The 15054-nt window shown below is 37.5% G+C and overlaps 1 pseudogene across 1 annotated transcript; it reads right to left on the reverse strand.

Moving 5' to 3' along the window:
* Nucleotides 1-1204: 1204 nt before the first annotated feature.
* On the reverse strand, nucleotides 1205-1595 carry LOC311630310 (small ribosomal subunit protein uS8-like; annotated as a pseudogene). Its single transcript has one exon. The product of its transcript is annotated as a small ribosomal subunit protein uS8-like (transcript).
* Between the last annotated feature and the right edge of the window lie 13459 nt (nucleotides 1596-15054).

The following is a 15054-nucleotide window of genomic DNA, read 5'->3' on the forward strand; positions in this document are numbered from 1 at the left end:
TTGTCACCTTCAATGTAAAATTGAGACCAATAATCTCTTCTTTTTTAAAAAAAATATATTTTTTATTGATTTTTTTACAAAGAGGAAGAGAGAGAGATAGTTAGAAACATCAATGAGAGAGAAACATCGATCAGCTGCCTCCTGCACACCTCCTACTGGGGATGTGTCCACAACCAAGGTACTTGCCCTTGCCCGGAATCAAACCTGGGACTTTTCAGTCTTCAGGCCAACGCTCTATCCAGAGCCAAACCAGTTAGAGCCAATAATTTCTTCTTATAAGAGTATTATATGGATTGAGTTGAATAATACTCACAGAGGTCAAGACACATAGAAGTCACCTAATGGTTGACTCTGAGTCTGATTTGAACTTCACTAGTACAATTCTATCTCAATATCCTGACTACAAACATCAAAGATTCTTAGGCCCCAATAGCATAAAGCACAATCTTACTATTGAGTTTCAAAATTCATTTGCATTAACCCAAATATATATTGCAGATAGAAAAAATGGAGGCTAGAAAGGGGATACTTTCTTGAAGAGATTTAAACCATATTATTAATCATGTCCCACAAAAGAAATTTATTTTTGACTGAAAATGAATAAGTTGTAGTTAATAGAAGGATCTATTGCTAGATTAATACAACTTCAGTGAAATGCTATTAACTTTCTCTGCCTCACTTCCTCTATCTTTCAAATGGTGGTTATAGTTATAGTTGATGACTTTTATGACTGTCAAATTAAAAGTTATGTTCACGGTGGGAGAGATGGATTTGTGGATTTTAATAACATCTTTCCTCCATGAAGCATCGCCAACAACAGGAAGTCTCTAGAAGTTGAACACTGATATAAATGTTCACTCATATAATCAAGGCTATATTCATAAATTTGTAAAGTACCATTAATAATATCCCTTGTCTGCCATATTGTCCCAAAATGTTTTCATTCCACAGTTTATAAGAGGGAAGTCATTTTTATAACTTGTGAACAACCTTCAAAACTAATTTTAGTGGAAGCAGGAGGTTTGAAAAAATACTAACAGATAATAATGGACATCTAAGAAGGGATTTAGAAAATATGATATGAGTTTTTACAGAAATATTCCTCTAAGAAATGCTGGCATACTGAAGAAGGTGACTAGGAATCATATTTTTATGATTTCTTTTTTTCATTGAGGCATTTTATATGCATGTATATATTATTTCCCTAGAAGAAGGATCCCTGGATTTTTCCTCCTATGTGCTTTTGTCTTGCATCTTCGTGGTCTATGGTGCCCTCTGAAGTTGTCAGTACAATGAAACCAAGCTAACAGGTCCAAGGCAGGTTGTTCTGCCATTTTTCTAGATCTTTGAGTTGCAGTGGAATATGAAGCTTACTCCACACTTGTCTAACCTGCCTATGAGGTTCACAACAATTTTCCCAGTTCTGTGGTCATAATATTTTTAAGTGTGCCTATGTAACCAGGGTTCATAATCACAGATATAAACCAGATGACAACTCTGGAGCACTGCCTAATAAGAACCTGGTATTTGGCTCTCTTTTTGGCATTGTTGATACTCTTGATAGCATCAGCCAGGAGGACATTCATGAGCACCATTATGGTGGCATGGAAGGACAATGGAAAGTGTTCGTGAATTCTTAATGGGCCTCCTGGAAATGCCATGATGGGGACATTGTAAGATGATTTATACCTAGATACTAGAATGTAAACACTGGTGAGAAGTTGGAGTGGAGACTGCTTGGCGCTACCTAGATCCCCCCAGGTCCATTCTGCTCTTGTTGTATGCCTCATTCCCCAGCTCCGGTGTGCTAATTTGGAGGACTGCCTGGGTCTGCTGGAACACGCTGAAAGCCAGAAGTGCCTAGGAGTCTACATCCCACAGGAGGTGACTAAAATGTACTGAAGTATGAAATTCAGTTCTCTTGTTTTGCTACTGACAGCACTGGAGCCTAATATACATTCCAAATTTTGTCTATGGGATCAAGCTAACGCTACCTTCTTGGCAGTTCCCAAAAGTGCAGGTGATGGCTTTGTCCTCTTCCCAATTCCACTTCCTCCAATCCCTTACTAAGTCTCCTGGGAGCTTCCTTAAATCACCACTTACACACAATCCTTTTCTCGGTCTTCACACAGATCAAAATAGAATAAATCTATGGATAAAAAAAGAATCAAACTTAAAATAAAAGAGAATGTCCATAGCAGCATTATTCACAATAGATGAAACATGAAAGTAAGCCAACTGTCTATCAATGGATGAATAAGTAAACAAAATGTGATATATAAATACAATTAAATATTATTCTACCTTAAAATTTTTGGAAGGAAATTCTGACATATGCTACAACATGGATGAACCTTGAGTACATTATGCTAAGTCAGTGGTCAGCAAACTCATTAGCCACAGAGCCAAATATCAACAGTGCAACAATTGAAATTTCTTTTGAGAGCCGAAAACCGACTTTTGCACATGGGCCACGAAGTTTCAATCACACTGTATATGCGCTCCCACACATGGTATTTTGTGGAAGAGTCACACTCAAGGGGCCAAAGAACCACATGTGGCTCATGAGCTGCAGTTTGCCAACCACTGTGCTAAGTGAAATAAGCAAGTTACAAGAAGACAAACACTGAATGATTCCACTTACATGAGGTATTTAGAGTAGTTAAATAGATAGGGGGTGGGGGAGCAGAATGGTAGTTTCCAGGGGCTGATGGGGATTGGGGGAATGAGAAGTTATTCTTTAATATATTTTTATTGATTTCAGAGGGAGAGAGAGACAGAAACATCAATGATGAGAGAGAATCACTGATCGGCTTCCTCCTGCATGCCCCACACTGGGGACTGAGCATACCACACTGACCAGGAATCAAACCATGACCTCCTGAGCTATGTTGGCTGGGAGTTATTTTTTAATGCATATAGAGTTTTAGGGTTTTTTGTTTGTTTGTTTCTTTTTAAAGAGTTCTGGAGATGGATGATAGTAATGATTGCATAACAATATGAATATATTTGATACTACTGAACCACACAGTCAAAAATGATGGTCAATTTTACATTATGTGTATTTTACCACCATAAGCAGCTGATACCTGTCATGAGGAGAGGGGTTGGCTTGGTGGGGATATGAAGGGATTGAGCAAAAGAGAAAAAGGAGAGAAAAAAGTTCATGGACATGGACAACAGTGTGGTGATTGCTGGGGGAAGGGGATGAAGAGAGGTAGAGGAGAGAACTGGGGGATAAATTGATGGAAGGAGATTTGACTTGGGGTGGTGAACACACAATACAGTGTACAGATGATGTGTTGTGGAATTGTGTACCTAAAACCTGTAATATTTTGTTAACCAGTGTCACCCCAATAAAGCCACTAAAAAGGAAAAAAGGATTACCTTCAAAGGAATAAACACTAGACTGCTTTAAAATTTTTAAAAATTGAAAAGAAAGAGAATGTAAGATCCTTATCTGGAGGTCATTCATGGGACATGGGACATTAGACTACTGGAGGTGAGATACTGTGGGGTACCTATAGAATATCTTCCGTGCTGGCTCGGGGAAACGTACCTCACATTCCACACATCCAAAGCAGGCAATAAAAAACGGAGAGAGTCTAACAGCCCTCCTCGGGATCAATAGGCTTCAAAGAGTCCCTGGATTAATATTAGAGCAACAAAAGCAGGATATCAAGATTGCCAGGTGGTGATTAGACACCAGCAGCTACTGATGAGACTTTAATAATAGCCGATGGGAATTTATAAGCCACCCAGAGGTAGGCTCCCATGGGCACAGGCCCTGAGTCTGAGAGCTGTTACATCTTCCAGTGGAGAAGTCATGCATATAAATCACTCCCATCACAAAAGACAAGATATGAGCTACACCGTGAGGAATATACAAGTTGAACTCGGTGAAAATGCAGAGTAGAAAAAAATGCTTCTCGATGAGATTTGCAGCAGCTGGGACTGTGCAAGAAAAGCATGGAAATGATGTGTTGCAGGAAGTAAGCACCTAGAGATTGAGGAGGAGCTGGGATACAAGTTACAAATGTCACCGTATATTGATTAAAGCATTTATTGACTCCAGCTGACTCTGGGACTTACTCAAGTGTTACTCTCGTTTAAATGTCACACACAGACACTCGAGAATTGCCAATGTTCCCCAGATATACAAAATTATTTGTTACACATGCTCATAGGTCACACACCAATTCAAAAGTCTCTACTCTGCTTAGTGAGAGTGCCGAAGGGAGAATTTCAGCACATCAGTCAGATTCATCCTTCATTAAATGTTCCTTCCTCATTAGAGTCTGTCAAAGAGAGGGCCCAGTCCAACCTTGGTCTTTTATATTTACCCTCGTAAAGTACATGCTAATTTGTTACCTACACCTGCAGAAACTCACAAGGTAATGAAAGCTTCCCCCAAAAGACTAGGCAATGCAGATAGTGTCCCTATCATACTTTTCATATGGTTTTATATCCACGCCTTTTCCTCAACCTCTCTTTTTAATATCTGGCAGATTTAGGGAGATTAAACTTCTGACAACCATATCTTAAAACTTAATTTTTTTTTTAATTTTCCTTATTTGAAGAGTTTTATTTTAGAATCTTAAACGAAGGTCCAGTATAGAGAGTGCTTTTTGGCCTAATTTCTTCATTATTAGTTAAGCTAGTTGGATGTATTTAATATGTGGATATTTAAGAGGATATAAGCTGACACACTTATTTGTAGGAAATTTGTACTTTATAGTCTGCTAGTTTATCATCTTTTGTCGATGCTAATTGAGATTCATAATCTGACACAATAAATGCTATCCTGTCTAATAAAAGAGTAATATGCAAATTGACCATCACTCCAACACACAAGATGGCTGCCCCCATGTGGACACAAGATGATCACCACAAGATGGCCATAAGGAGCGGGCAGTTGTGAGGGATCAGGGAAGCAGAGGAGGGCAGTTGTGGGTGATCAGGCCAGCAGGGAAGGGCAGTTGGGAGGGACCAGGCCTTCATGGGAGGGCAGTTGGGGGTGTCCAGGTTGGCAGAGGAGGGAATTTGGGGTGATCGGGCCTGCAGGGAAGGGCAGTTGGGGGGGACCCAGGCCTGAAGGAGAGAGAAGTTGGGGGAGGACCAGGTCTACAGGGGAGGGCAGTTAGGAGTGACCAGGCCTGGAGGGGAGGGAAGTTAGGGGTGAGGGAGGCCATCCATCCTCTCTTCTGTCAAGTCTGTTTTTCTAGACATAAATATGAAAATGGTATGTTGTCACCCACTTTGTCTATAACATTATAATACAGGAACGTGAAAGTGCTTATTACATTTACTCCAGAATGTTGTTAAAACAGAAAGGAGATTGGTGACTGCCCAGGGAATGACCACTCAGTGGTTATAGGGTTTGCATTTTATGAAAAGTTCTAGAACTAGATAATGGCGACAGTCGCACAATAATGTGAATACACTTAATGCAACTGAACTGTACACTTTAAAATGGTTAAAGTAGTCAATTTTATGTTATGTGCATTTTTATCACAATTTTTTAAATTGTGTTTGTTTATTTTGTTGGTGAGGATGTCATTAACTAGATTTCAAAATGCCCTCCCTATAAATACCCTTGGTAGGGATGTCTCATTCTATTCCTAATATTGTGAATTGCACAGTGGGTCACATTTCCCTTTAACATTGGCCAACAGGAAGGTGTGAGCCAATTTTTGGCCCTTCCTTGGCAAGTGCATAGGATTTCACCACTCGTCTTTTTGTACTACTGGGCTCCACTGTACTTTGCTATCTGTATTTTTCCTTTGTTTCATCTTTCATTCCAATTCCAACATATTTTATCTTTCTATTATATATGAATCTTGGTGTGATACCTTACATCATTTTATGAATCTGGCAGAATACAAACAACCTAAACATCAAAGTCTGACCAAATGAAGTGTTTTGCCTATTTGGACTCTCATATTGTGGTCTCTTTTCCTGGTATAAATTCCAAAATGGTCCTTGCATTGAGATCTCATTTTTAGACTCAAGATACATTTTTATTAGATAATTAGCTCCCTCATAGTGAACATCTTCTTTTCACTGACTTCATTCCCACCTGGTATTTCCCTTTGCTAACTGAACACCTACTGCCAAGCACATATTACAAATGCAGTGATAATGATGAAATGTTCTTAACTTTGAGTAACAGCCACTGTTAAGGAAACAAATCACACTTACTCTCTTGTCAGATTTTCACTGCTTTCCCTGATTACGAGGAAAAAGAGCTTGGCGATGCCTTTTTGTCCAAAGTACAAAAAAAAATGACTAGGAAAATAAATAATATACCACTATGATATACATTCTTTCTTCTTTTTGTGGCAAATTGGGGAGAATATGAATAATTCTTCAAAGCAATAAGCAAGCTTTTGGGGGGATTCCCCATAAAACAGGCTAGTTACAATGGCAGAACATTTTTAAAATAAAATATACATGATGGTCTGAAACAAAGGCTGACTAAAAGGACACTAGGAATGTGTTTTGGAGATTAGACATTTTATTGTTGACTGATAATATAGTGGCAATATTAATTATTTTATTTATGTACTAGAAAAATGCTAGGTCCATCTGAAAACTTCCAATATCAATCAGTGAGACCCACTGCAGACCCCAAGAATTTTGGGGGTAAGGCAGAAAAAAAGTATAAAGAAAGGAACAGAACCACATACATATACTTCAAACCCTATCTTTAAGACGTTTAACTGATCTCTTCTGAATTCTCTCTTGAACCAGAAAGGTAATGATTAAAGATTAATACCAGATATATTATCAGTTATTATTTTATATTGAAAGAGAATAAAATTTATTAATTATCAAAAGACAAATTGTCATCATTTTGGAAAATGTTAATTTTCTGATATCAACACTTTGTCATTTGAAGCTCATGACAGCATATTCAAGCAAATGAGGAAACACTGTCTGAGAAGCAAAGCAATTTCTCAACAGTCACATGGAGAATAAAAGACAAGAGCAGGGTTCCAAACAGGATCTGTTTGTGTTTAGCACCAGTGATCCTAACCATTACACCACAGTGCCTCATGGGCTCACCTAGCAACACTGAGGAAATGCTCTCAGACACTTGTGAGAAACATCAAAGAAACATGATGTTGCAAAATGTAAAAGTTCAAAGTGGTTAGTCATCTGGACTGTGAGTACAGTGAGCAAAAATTAAGTCTGGGTCTCCTAACACTCAGTCCAGAACTTTCGCACTACTGCACATGCATGAGTGTGCATGCATGCACACACAAATATAAATGTGCAAGCACACACCCATGTACACATACACACACAGTCACAGAAACTCAACTTTCCAACTGCAGGCTGCTAGACAAGAAATGAATCATCTTACACTGAAAAAGCTGTGAAAGCAGAAAAATCAATCTACCATTTTAATAATAAAAAAAATGTGAGAAACTGAGAAGATGAGCAATGGTGCAATCACTTTGGGCAGATCTGGCTGTTTCGCTATTAATCATCTCTCTACTGTGCAGTCAGAAGCCTATTTAAGTCTATTCAGTGCTTTGTAGGGTGCACTGCAGAGGCACTGTGACTACATGGGGTGAGACTATAAAATCATCATTGTATCCTAAGGACCAGGAACTGTGCACACAATTATAGTCTTCAAGTGGAAAAAATTAACCCGGGAAAAGACAATCATTTTCCCAACACTGGAATATTGAAATGTCCTGATATACATGACAACTTACATTCTAGCAACTGCAAATCTTGGATTTAAGATAAAGTTTTATACTGCATCTGGACTCAGTTTTCCATCATTATCTTTCTGTTTTAAGAAAGCATTTGGATAAGATTTAATTATTCCTTGCAATTAGGGCTTTAAATTTTCTTATAGATCTGCTCTTTTTTGGTTATCTTTGTCTTCCACTCCCACACTAACTTGGGGACGTCAGTGACTGCCTCACATTCCTTCCTGGTGTTTGATGCTTAGAGTCATTCTGCTGGTTAATGAGTTACCTAAAGAGAATAGGGAACTTTCTCTACCAAACTAAATTGCCCCACATGAGCCAATTGAATACCTAAAATACCCAAGACCTTGAAGCAAAGGCTTATACATATGCATAGAACAAATGATAAGTTTCTACAATAGACAGTCTTCAATTCTATACAGATTATTAAGATCACTTCATTTAGACACCATTAATTTGATATCTCTCATGAAGTATGACAGTGGTTTAACTGTAGTTTGTGAAAAAATTGCTATCCTAAGCAAATTAAGACAAAGTGATAGGAGATCCACATATGACATTAATCTTTAATCTCTTCTAACTACTTTTTTTTTTTCCTCCCAAGAACTCTGGAAATATCCGTCTATCGCAAAATTCTTTGTTAGTCAAGTCATTCTTGATAGTTTGTTTGTGCTAAATGGCTACCCTCAAGGCATTTATAATGTGGGAACTACAAATGTCCCTATTTAGAAGTAAATCTTATGATTTAATTTTTAATTATCTAATTCTGGAGACATAACAAAAGAAAGTCAAGTATACATAAATTGTGGAGCATAACAGTAAATACTCGGTAACCTCAGAGCTAGAACATTCCCACCATCCCTGTATTAACCTGCATGCTCCTTTCCTATCCCTCATCTGCCTCTTTCCACGCTAGCCTGAAATTTGAATCTATCAAAATCATCAACTTGCATATTCTCGTTTCTTTTTCTTGTTGATTTATAGATATTATTTATTGATAAATAAAGTCATCGATTTGCATTTTCTAGTTTTCTATCGGTTACATGTGTTACACATTACATCTGGTTTATTACTTGTCCTCTCATCCTCTTTATGGTGCCTTTTGTTGAATAAATGTTCTTCCTCTTAACGTAATTAAATTTATCAGTCTTTTGTAGTTAATTTTTTTATGTCTTAAGAAATCATTCCCAATTCTGAAGCAAAACAGGTAAGAAATCATTTCTCTGATCTATTAATTGTTTATCCTTATAAATAGCATAATTTAATTTCTTATAAAGTATTCCATAATTTGAACCAGTATTTGGTTATTTTTAGGACTATTTACATTAGAATCCCCTAAGTATTTTAAAATGCTAATTGTTTTTCCCCAAATATATTTGAGTAACTTTTACTAGTATATGCCAGATTCTGTTCCAAACCTAAAAATACAGAAGTAACAAAATTAAGTATCTGTGACATTTGTGATTTACATGTATGGGGAGAAATAAAATAAGCAATAATGGGTAAAATTCAAAGTATGCCCTTTTCTTTGTCTTCTTCCTTTAATTTCTTTACTGGGGGACCCTCGTATTTCTACCTCGGGTATTTTACAGTGGCTGTTCTGCGGCAATGATGTCTTTTGCAGATGCTGTCAGAGAACTGAAGCTATGATGTATGTTCAGCCTTGAGGATTTCATAGTAAAGAGAGCTGCTAGCATAGAGCAGGATGTTAGTGAGTTATAATCACTCATTTCTTCTAACATCTAGAGCAAGTTGCTTCAATTAAGTATTTCTCTTAACTTGGCAGAAGCCCACCATCTTGATTGATGTTTCAATAGCTGATCATATCAATGGAACAGAATAGAGAGCCCAGAAATAAATTCATGCCTACATGGTCAATTAATCTATGTCAAAGGAAGCAAGAATATACAATAGCATAAAGGCAGTCTCCTCAACAAATGGTTCTGGGAAAACTGGGCAGATACATGCCAAAAAAAAAAATGAAACAACCACTTTCCATTGGCAGTAACTTTTTGACATCACTCTTAGAAATATTTTTTGGATATGTCTACTCAGGCAAGGGAAACAAAATAAAAAAATAAGCAAAAGGAACTACATCAAACTGAAAAGTTTTGCACAGTGAAGAAAACCATCAACAAAATGAAGAGACAACCTCCTAAATAAGAGAAAATATTTGTTGATGATATATCTGATAAAGGGTTAATATCCCAAATATATAAGGAACACATACAACTTAACACCAAAAAAATCTGATTAAAAATAAATGAGCAAAGCACTTGAATAGACAGTTCTTCAAAGGGGACGTAGAGATATATGAAAAGATGCCCAATGTCACTAATCAGAGAAATGAAAATTAAAAACCACAATGAGACATCTCCTCACACCTGTCAGAATGGCTACCATCAATAAGTCAACAAAGTGCTGTTGAGGATGTAAAGAAGAAAGAACTCATGTGCACTGTTGTGATTGTACATTGGAGCAGCCTCTATGGAAAACAGAATGGAGGTTCCTCAAAAAATAGAACTCCATATGACCCAGCTATTCCATTTCTGGGTATTTATCTGAAGAAATCCAAAACACTAATTTGAAAAGTGCTTTGCACACCTATACTTACTGCAGCATTATTTATAATAGCTAAGATATAGAAGCAACTTGAGTGCCTTTCAGTATACCAATGGGTAAAAAAGACGTGGTACATATATACAATGAAATATTACTCAGCGATAAAAAGAGAATGAAATATTGCCATTTGTGACCACATAAATGGTCCTAGAGGATATTATACTAAGTGAAATAAGTCAGACAGTGAAGGACAGACACCATATGATTTCACTTATATGAAATCTAAAAAACAATAGAAACAGACAAACAAGAACAGCTCCTAGATACAGAGAACAAATTGATGGTCGCACAATGGAAGTGGGATCTAGGAAATGGGTGGAAAAAAATTGAAATGGATTAAGAAATACAAATTGCCAGTTATAAAAATTGTCACGGGGATATAAAGTACAGCATAGGGAACATAGTCAATAATATTGAAATAACTGTGTGTGATTTCAGATGGATACTTGGACTTATAAGGGTTATCACTTCAGAAGTTGTATAAATTTCTAGTTACTATGTTGTAAACCTGAAACTAATATAATATTGTAAGTGAACTGTAACTGAACAATAAATTAAATAAATAAATACCTAACCATATTAATAAATGCACTAAGGTCTTTTCTTTTCTCAAAAGAAATAATGAGCTTTTATCCTTATTTGAAAAATGATGTAATTTTCATGGCAAATTTAGACTTTATACTTTGTATTCATAGTAAAAATACTCAACTATAATATATTTTAATGACTATGGGAACTGTACTTTGGGAAAGTTCAAAGTTGTATTCAACATAGGAAAAAAGATCCTCTGTCTAATATTGGTTAAGGCTTCTGTGCAGATTGTCCATTTATAATTTATCCCACCAAACCCCACCCCTTTATGTTGTCACCTTCATCTAAGGAAATTATTGCCTGGGGACTACTAATAGATTTCCCAAAATCCCTACAACAGACTTCTGGATTTAGAATGCCAATGAGAGGCATCCTGTGTGATTCAAAGGTAGTGAAGCAGGATCGAAAGAAGTTAGGGGGGAATCCCAAAAAGTGGAATGAGAAAGTAGAAGCTGACATCACAGGTGGATAAGCAGCTAGGTCCTCTCACCAGAGCCTCCCTCCACAAGATCAAAGGGTAATAGTTTATGGCAGAAAATCCTTCAGTAGTCCAGAAGTTAACAGCACAAACAACAAGATGGAGGAAAAACTGACCAAGACAGATCCCAAAGCTCATTATACCGTCATATAACGGAAATTGACACCACAGGTATAAGGAGACAAACACCATGACACTTTCAGAACAGACTATATTAGGAACAAGACCATCTTCCCAACCAGAAGGTGGAGTCAGAATACGGCAGCACAAAGCGTAGAAACAACCCCTCAGAGACACATAGTATCCAAGAACTGACTGACCACAAGTGCAACTCACTCTCAATCTGGCTCATGTCCACTTAGCTTCTTTCACAGTGGCACCCACATCCTGGCCTGTCTCTACCTGAATAAAACTTCCCATTGCTCTCACTTGGACTCTCAGACTCATTCTTGAAATCTGGAGTCACAGACCACGCCAGGGCAAGACCAGCCCGCAGCACAGCCTGGCACAGAATCAATAGTGACAGTAGGAGAGAGGAAATCCAAACACCATTCCCTGGTTACAGTGAACAAGGGCCTTACAATTTAGCCCATTGGGGGTCAGGGCTCCAACATACATCTTTGGGAAAACACAATTCAACCCATACTAGCATCCTTCAGAATTGTCCAGCAATAGCCTCCTCAAGGTCAGATCCACACAACACCAATAGATTACAAGCCACATTCTGAATCTAATAAAATCCTAACAATTAAATGCAAGTGTAGTTTAGTTCCTTAAGTTTTCTTCCCATGTGTCCCCGAAGAGAGAAGACTGCCCATTCTAGGAGACCTTGATGTTTTTGTTTCATTTTGTATATTTAACTTTTAATTATGAAAACAATATATGATCATAAAAATTCAAGCCATACAGAAGTGAACAAAGCGAAGTATCTTCTCTAGCCTCTTCCCTTCCCTGCCTCAAGTCTCTAGTCCCAGAAAGTCAGAGTACTTTCTTCCAGATCTTTTTAAAGCATGCACATGTGCAATTTTTGTCTTTTTTGCTTACCTGAATTTTCCAATGTGTCTAAATGAACATATAGTTCTTACCTTAAAAATAAAAAAAAGAAAAGCTTTAAAAAATTAAATGGAAATTTTATCCCAAGGTAGCTTAAATGTATCTTTAGAATTTTAGGGGGAAAGCAAGCCAGAAATACTCTTAGTAGGGAGAAAGGCAACTTACTTTTTTGCATACTGCAAGAGAAATACTCACATAAATTCATAATGAGTTCAGCTACAGTTCAGCTGGGAGAGAACCAACTAGCCCATTTCCTGGCACACAATAGCTGCTCACTAAATTTTAATAAATAAGTAAATAAATTACACAATAAAGTCGCCTCCAGAAAACATCTCCTGGGACCGGAGGGTCTGGATCAGGAATCTGAGGGGCACAGGTGGTGTTGTCACTGCTTCTTCCAACTGCCATTTGGGAGTTTCACAAAGAAAGGCTATGGGAGGTGAAAGACTGGCTACGCAGATGGTGTCAAGGATTGAAATTTAGATTTCTGGACTGCAAGCTAAAACACCAAAATGCTAAGTTTTGGGCTAGAAATGCAGCACATATTAGTAATACAGGGAAGCATATGTTTGCCCCAAAATGAACTTGACCTGATTAAAAGGTCCTGAAAATGGAGCAGGAGGTCTGGACAGTGGTCAAAGCTTTGCCTCAATTAACCATAATTAAATACAATTATGTATTTAATCATCCTAGTAACCTTTTAAAGGACAACATAATGTCCATGAGCCCTTCTAATTTAGCATTCGATGTATCTCCAATGGGAAGGGAGGAAATTAAGAAGTGAGGTATGTTTCCACTTACTAAGGACACCTAACAGGCATGGCATAGAAAGAATTACGTAGTGCCCAAGGAACCCAGGATGCCCACAAGACAAAATTTAAGAATAGACTCAGAAATAATAGCCATAGCCACAGATGATCACCCAGATTACACAGAGTATGGGTAGAGAACTAAAAAATCTTTATATCATAAAAAATAAAATAAAAAAACTAATGCAACATTAATGTTGTCCTCAGACTTGGTAGGCGACTGCATAAAAATGGCTGATTGTGGTTTTAATTCTTTTTCACTTTTATGGATTCCTTTCGGGAAACTTTTCTGCTGTTATGTCTCTATTGTTGCTCTGCTTCTATTTTTCTAGTTTTTCCTTTTCCAAAATTGCAGTAACTCCTATTAACAAATAATTTTCTAAAACTATACACAGACACACATATAATTTTTAGCTTCGTGATTTACATATACAGGCAGTGTTTAGCTTCAGCCTCCGAGGTAGGCAGTGTCCTCCCTTCCTGTCTCTGGCACGTAACCATTTTTCCATTGGCCTCCTGTTGTCATGGCAGATGTTGCTGAGGTGGTGGTGGTGGTTGTTTTCTTCATCAAATGAGAAGCAGTCTTTCCCAGGCAACATGTTTGTCAACAGACAGTGATTCTTTTTGTTTCCTTGACTTTTTTTTCACTGTACTTTGGATGCTAACCAAATCCCTTCCTGGGGATCTAAAATGAAGGGTGGGTTGATGTACCCATGACCAGCAAATGGTAGATTGGATGAAAAGTCTCTTGACTCCGTACTTTTTCCTGATGCTACAGCATGAGTCAAATGTACCCAGGTATGACACGGTGATAAAGCAGTGATGCTATTACAAATATGTATCTACATGAATGCGTATGTAAATAAATATATATATAATTCATAATGACAGTCTATTCTATTAATCCTATTCCATAACAGAGAAGGATTCAAAATAACACTAAAACCAAAGATGATATAATAAAATTCATTATGATCATGCTGGTGTAAGCAGAAGGCTCAGTATAGTTTATCCAAAGAGTAATTCAAAGAACACTATACAGCCCTGCCAATGTGGCTCAGTGGTTAAGTATCAACCCAGGAACCAGGAGGTCACGGCACATGCCTGGGTTGCGGGCTGGATCCCCAGTAAGGGACATGCAGGAGGCAGCTAACCGCTGATTCTCTCTCCACATTGATGTTTCTTTCTCTCTCTCTCTCTCTCTCCCTCTCTCTCTCTCTCTCTCTCTCTCTCTCTCTCTCTCTCTCTCTCCTTTGCTCTCTCTCTCTCAAATCAATATAAACATTTTTTAAAAGAACACTATACAATGCAGCAAATTGAAGGGCTTCTTTCATATTCACAATATATGCTTGATAATCCTCCTCCCTTTGGCTTTCTTCTTTGCCCCAAAAGAGCCTGTAGAGTTATGTAATTGCAAGGTGAAATGCAGCACAGAGAGTGATTTTCCATTTATACCATCCAATGATTAAGTGATCCAGTTTACAGTAACATCAACAGTCATTAAGAAAAGTCAGAGATTAGGTGCTTTATAAAAACAAGCAGACTAAGCAAATAAATAAATAGCTTTGAGAACCTGCTGGCTAATAATGGAATTTTATAATGAAATTAAAAACTAATTTACCTGTAAGTAATGATATTAGTAATACACAAAACTGTTGTACTGCAGTACATGTCCTGTATGCCTTTCATGGTTTGTCAGTGGCAGCTCCTTTATATTTTGCTTATTCACAGTATTGGCTCTTTGGGGGATCATGGTCATAGAGAATCACCTTGA

The sequence above is a fragment of the Pipistrellus hanaki genome, assembly GCF_964339955.1.
Source record: "Pipistrellus hanaki genome assembly, chromosome: 11".
Taxonomy (NCBI): Eukaryota; Metazoa; Chordata; class Mammalia; order Chiroptera; family Vespertilionidae; genus Pipistrellus; species Pipistrellus hanaki.